At 37.9% G+C, this 4,779-nt stretch overlaps 1 long non-coding RNA gene across 1 annotated transcript; it reads left to right on the top strand.

Annotated features, from left to right (window-relative positions):
• The first annotated feature begins 1,799 nt into the window (after window positions 1–1,799).
• Window positions 1,800–2,745, top strand: LOC308404679. Its single transcript, XR_013973174.1, has 2 exons — window positions 1,800–1,911; window positions 2,497–2,745. It is a non-coding gene; the product is annotated as an uncharacterized lncRNA (long non-coding RNA).
• Window positions 2,746–4,779: the final 2,034 nt, after the last annotated feature.

Raw genomic sequence — 4,779 nt, forward strand, 5'->3', positions numbered from 1 at the left:
AGAACATTTTGAAATCGTCAAAAAAGTAGGCCGTATATGCTCAATTTGAAAGGGCATTTATTTTGGAAGGCATAATCAGAATGACTTGATATTGATATGGTATCACTGTGGGGCTGTATACTGTTGATCTAAGGTGGAATTACCCTGTGGAAACAGGAAATTTCCATTTTAGAGCATTTTGAAATCACTGAAAGTTAGGTCAATTGTGGACAATTTGAAAAGGCTTTTACTTTGGAAGGCATAATCAGAATGACTTGATATTGATATGGTATCACTGTGGGGCTGTATACTGTTGATCTAAAGTGGAATTACCCTGTGGAAACAGGAAATTTCCATTTTAGAGCATTTTGAAATCACTGAAAGGTAGGTCAATTGTGGACAATTTGAAAAGGCTTTTACTTTGGAAGGCAAAATCAGAATGACTTGACATTGATATGGTATCACTGTGGGGCTGTATACTGTTGATCTAAAGTGGAATTACCCTGTGGAAACAGGAAATTTCCATTTTAGAGCATTTTGAAATCACTGAAAGTTAGGTCAATTATGGACAATTTAAAAAGGCTTTTATTTTGGAAGGCATAATCAGAATGACTTGATATTGATATGGTATCACTGTGGGGCTGTATACTGTTGATCTAAGGTGGAATTACCCTGTGGAAACAGGAATTTTCCTTTTTAGAGCATTTTGAAATCACTGAAAGTTAGGTCAATTATGGACAATTTGAAAAGGCTTTTATTTTTGAGAGCAAAATCAGAATGACTTGATATTGATATGGTATCACTGTGGGGCTGTATACTGTTGATCTGGAGTGGAATTACCCTGTGGAAACAGGAATGTGCCATTTTAGAGCATTTTGAAATTGTTCCAGGAGCAACTCAGATATGGGCAGTTTGAAAATGCTTTTATTTTTTAAAGCAATATCAGAATGTCTTGATATTGATATGGTAACATCGTGAGGTTGTATACTGTTGATCTGGAGTGGAATTACCCTGTGGAAACAGGAAATTTCCATTTTAAAACATTTTGAAATCACTGAAAGTTAGGTCAATTATGGACAATTTAAAAAGGCTTTTATTTTGGAAGGCATAATCAGAATGACTTGATATTGATATGGTATCACTGTGGGGCTGTATACTGTTGATCTAAGGTGGAATTACCCTGTGGAAACAAGAATTTTTCATTTTAGAGCATTTTGAATCGTTAGAAGATTAAGTCAATTATGGACAATTTCAAAGGGCCATTACTATGAAAGGCAAAATCAGACTGACTTGATATTGATATGGTATCACTGTAAAAAGACTGTGGTTGGAAAGTGTTGATATAAAGTTCAAATAGTATTTGGAAATACGACTTTTGCTTTTAAGAGCATTATTAAGTCATTGAAAGAGTAGTTCAAAAATGAAGATTCACAGGGCTTTTACTTTGAAATCCAAAATAAGATGGCCTTGATAGTGACAGGGCACAATTAGGGTACAAGGCTGTGTCATATAGATCTAACATTAGAGTTTGTAAAAAAAAAAAAAGCCTAAATTATATGTTATTATGTTCTTAACATATCTGTTAATTCACTCGAAGTTGGCTTTTATTTTGAAATCCGGTTTCCACATCCATTCCCGTAATACTTTGAATACACAGGGAACGTAAAACAAACTGGAGGCTGGCTTGACTGCAAGTCTCGAATTGGAGGCTGGCTTGACACAAGTGTTAAAAATGAGTGTTTCTCTGTCAAATCTGGAGGTGTTACAATGGAAACATTAACTCTTGACCTCTTAACTCTGAACTCCTACAGGGGCTATGACACCAATAGAGTAAATTCACAGACTCCGCCCCCAGCACGGCTCCAATCGAAGCTGAAGTGAAGCCGTTTCAGAACATTTTGCTCTACATATTTGAGTTGTTTGCCATGCTTGGTAAGTCATTTTTTCAAAGATTGTTTCAATTATTATTATGAGCTTTTACTTCTGTGGCTCTTTGGAGTTGAGACAAAGCTGTGTGAAAGGCATTAGCCATGTTGCTCGGTGATAGCATAATATTCTGTTTTAGCTAGCTGAAAGGTATTGTTTGCGGGCAAATACCACAGCCTTGAAAAAAAGGCTTGCATGTGAATTTTCAGTCAAACCTTTGGTCAAATACATCTAAAACAATGTCTAGAATGTGAAATGTTGGTATAATGGTGCTACTTGAAGCCTGAAAACGATCGCCCATAAAAAATAAAAAATAAAAACGAGCAGTAGCAGACATCCTGACTGGGTTCTACGTTAGCATAGATCCCTCCAGAGTTTTGTGCACACGGTTTAGGTAAAAATTAAAAAGGTTGAGGTTTTACATTTAGTTCAGTATTACCTGCTGCCTGTGTCCTTGTCTTTTGGGAAAATACTCTACACAAGTAATGGCTCAAAGAGGATTCCTTTTTTTTTTTACTGTGCTGCAATTGTTTACTGGATTATTTGTGCCATTAATTAGTGTCAACTAATTTTTATTCAATCTCCGCACAGGATATGCTTGTGAAGATGGAATATGGGGGAGAGCAGAAGTGCGTTGAAGTTCCACAAAGGGATGAATGAAGGACATGCATATTGTATTGAAGAAATAAGTGATGAGAATGCTGTTATTTGCATTTACCATGTCAGACCTTTTGATAAACAAAATTCTAATGAAAGTGAGAACATGTATACTGTTAAATCTTTCAGAAAATGTTTTGAAATTGTGGTGCACAGTTCAGAATAAATGTTTTTCAAAAACCATTGCATCTTTTTAGTAAATGTTTATTTCCAAAAGAAATTTCTAGAAGTTCAGAACAGTAAAATTCCCGCTTTTTAGAATGAATTAGAAGATAACTCTTACGTAGTTAAACTAAAATACTCTTTGAGAGTTAATATATAAACTCTTAACACCAAGTGTTAAATTATCAACTCCAGACAGATTTGGTGTTTAACACTAAATCAGAGTTAACGTACCAACTCTCCAAAAAGAGTTAAATTAACACTCTCTGGTGTGGACCCATATAGACACTTTAATAGTGTTGAAATCAAATCCGACAGTGTTAATTTGGACATGCTGGATTTGCTGTGCTGGTATGAAAAGTAAGGAAATTTGTGTTTGGTCAAATATTTTTTTGTTGTAAAATTGCTTATGAGCAATAAATCTTATTTAAAAGCCTGTTTATTTCCCCATAACTGGTGCCATACTCGTAAGGAAAATACATTTGTGGGTTGAGCAGTAGAGTCGAGCTGCCAAACTTACCAAATCTTCTCTGCCAATCCCAAACAGCTTATTCTGACTGAGTCTTGTTCCGTGTCATTTATTGGACTAGGTGACTGAAGTCTGAGGAAATGAGACATATTGGCAATTATCAACTTTTTCACTTAACAAACAGGGGGCTCAGTAACATGTGAAAGAACCATACACAGCCACAACAGGCTGGCACGTCACCTTTTAGAATAAATTTGCATTAGGTTAACGAACAGGCGACAATAATTTTTTTCAAAAGAACCGTATGATCTCTCACTAATGAATGCATTCACTACAGAGGTGAGGTAATGTAGTCATAACTGACTGCATGACTACACCTCACCATCAACCTGCCATGACAGGATGAAGAATCTTCTCCAAATGTTTCCTACTCAGACCTCATCTGAGAAAAAATGTAACTTGAATCAGCCAACAATGCAGTACAGTGAAGTTCTGTAATGAACAGTATATTGTGTACAAAGCATTTTCTCCATTAATTTCAACGGCCATGTTTATGTGACTCCTGAAATTGTTTCAAAACAATGAAAACAGTATAATTTATTTATCTCCAAGCTTAATGTTAGTTATTTTAGAGATCAGATTACAACTCAAGTCTCCTATCAGGTATATACTTGAGTGAGAAAAACATCTTTATAAAAGTAGAAGGAACATGAAAGTACTCATTAACTCATTAACAAAGGCGAGGTAGGCGCGGAGGGCTACGGGCTAAGCTAAAGCTAACACCACACCGGCTGCCTTTACCCAGTATTTTTCTCGCCAATGTCCGTTCTCTGGCAAACAAAATGGATGAGATACGGCTCTCCATCACTAACAACAGACGGATTATGGACTCAAATGTCATGTTTTTCACCGAAACATGGCTGAACAACAGCTGCCCGGACAATGCTATCGAGTTAGCAGGACGCCACACACACCGAGCCGACAGGCTAGCAGATGACTCCGGCAAGACCAGAGGTGGAGGTTTGTGCATTTATATTAACAATGCTTGGTGCATGAACTCCACTACTACTGAGAGTCACTGCTCACCTAATGCGGAGTTTTTAATGGTCAAATGCAGACCTTATTATCTCCCCAGAGAATTCACTTCGATCATACTCACTGCCGTGTATATACCCCCCGACGCTAATGCTAGGTTGGCCATGAAAGAACTTTCTGCAGCCATTAACAAACACCAGAATAAACACCCCGAGGCTGCTTTTATTGTTGCTGGCGACTTCAACCACACCAACTTAAAGACAGTCCTCCCCAGATTCCACCAACATGTCTCCTGCCACACCAGAGGAGACAAGACTTTAGACCATGTGTATTCCAACCTGGCTGGAGCCTACAAAGCCACACCCCTCCCCCACATTGGACAATCGGACCATCTCTCCCTGTTCCTCACACCTCGGTATTCACCACTCATCCAACGTGTGAAACCTGCTGTGAGGACAATTAAAGTGTGGCCAGAGGGGACAGACGCAGTGCTCCAGGACAGATTTAAAAACACAGACTGGAATATGTTCACCCACACAGACCTGGACCAG

The sequence above is a fragment of the Rhamphochromis sp. 'chilingali' genome (genome assembly GCF_963969265.1).
Source record: "Rhamphochromis sp. 'chilingali' genome assembly, chromosome: 10".
NCBI lineage: Eukaryota > Metazoa > Chordata > Actinopteri > Cichliformes > Cichlidae > Rhamphochromis > Rhamphochromis sp. 'chilingali'.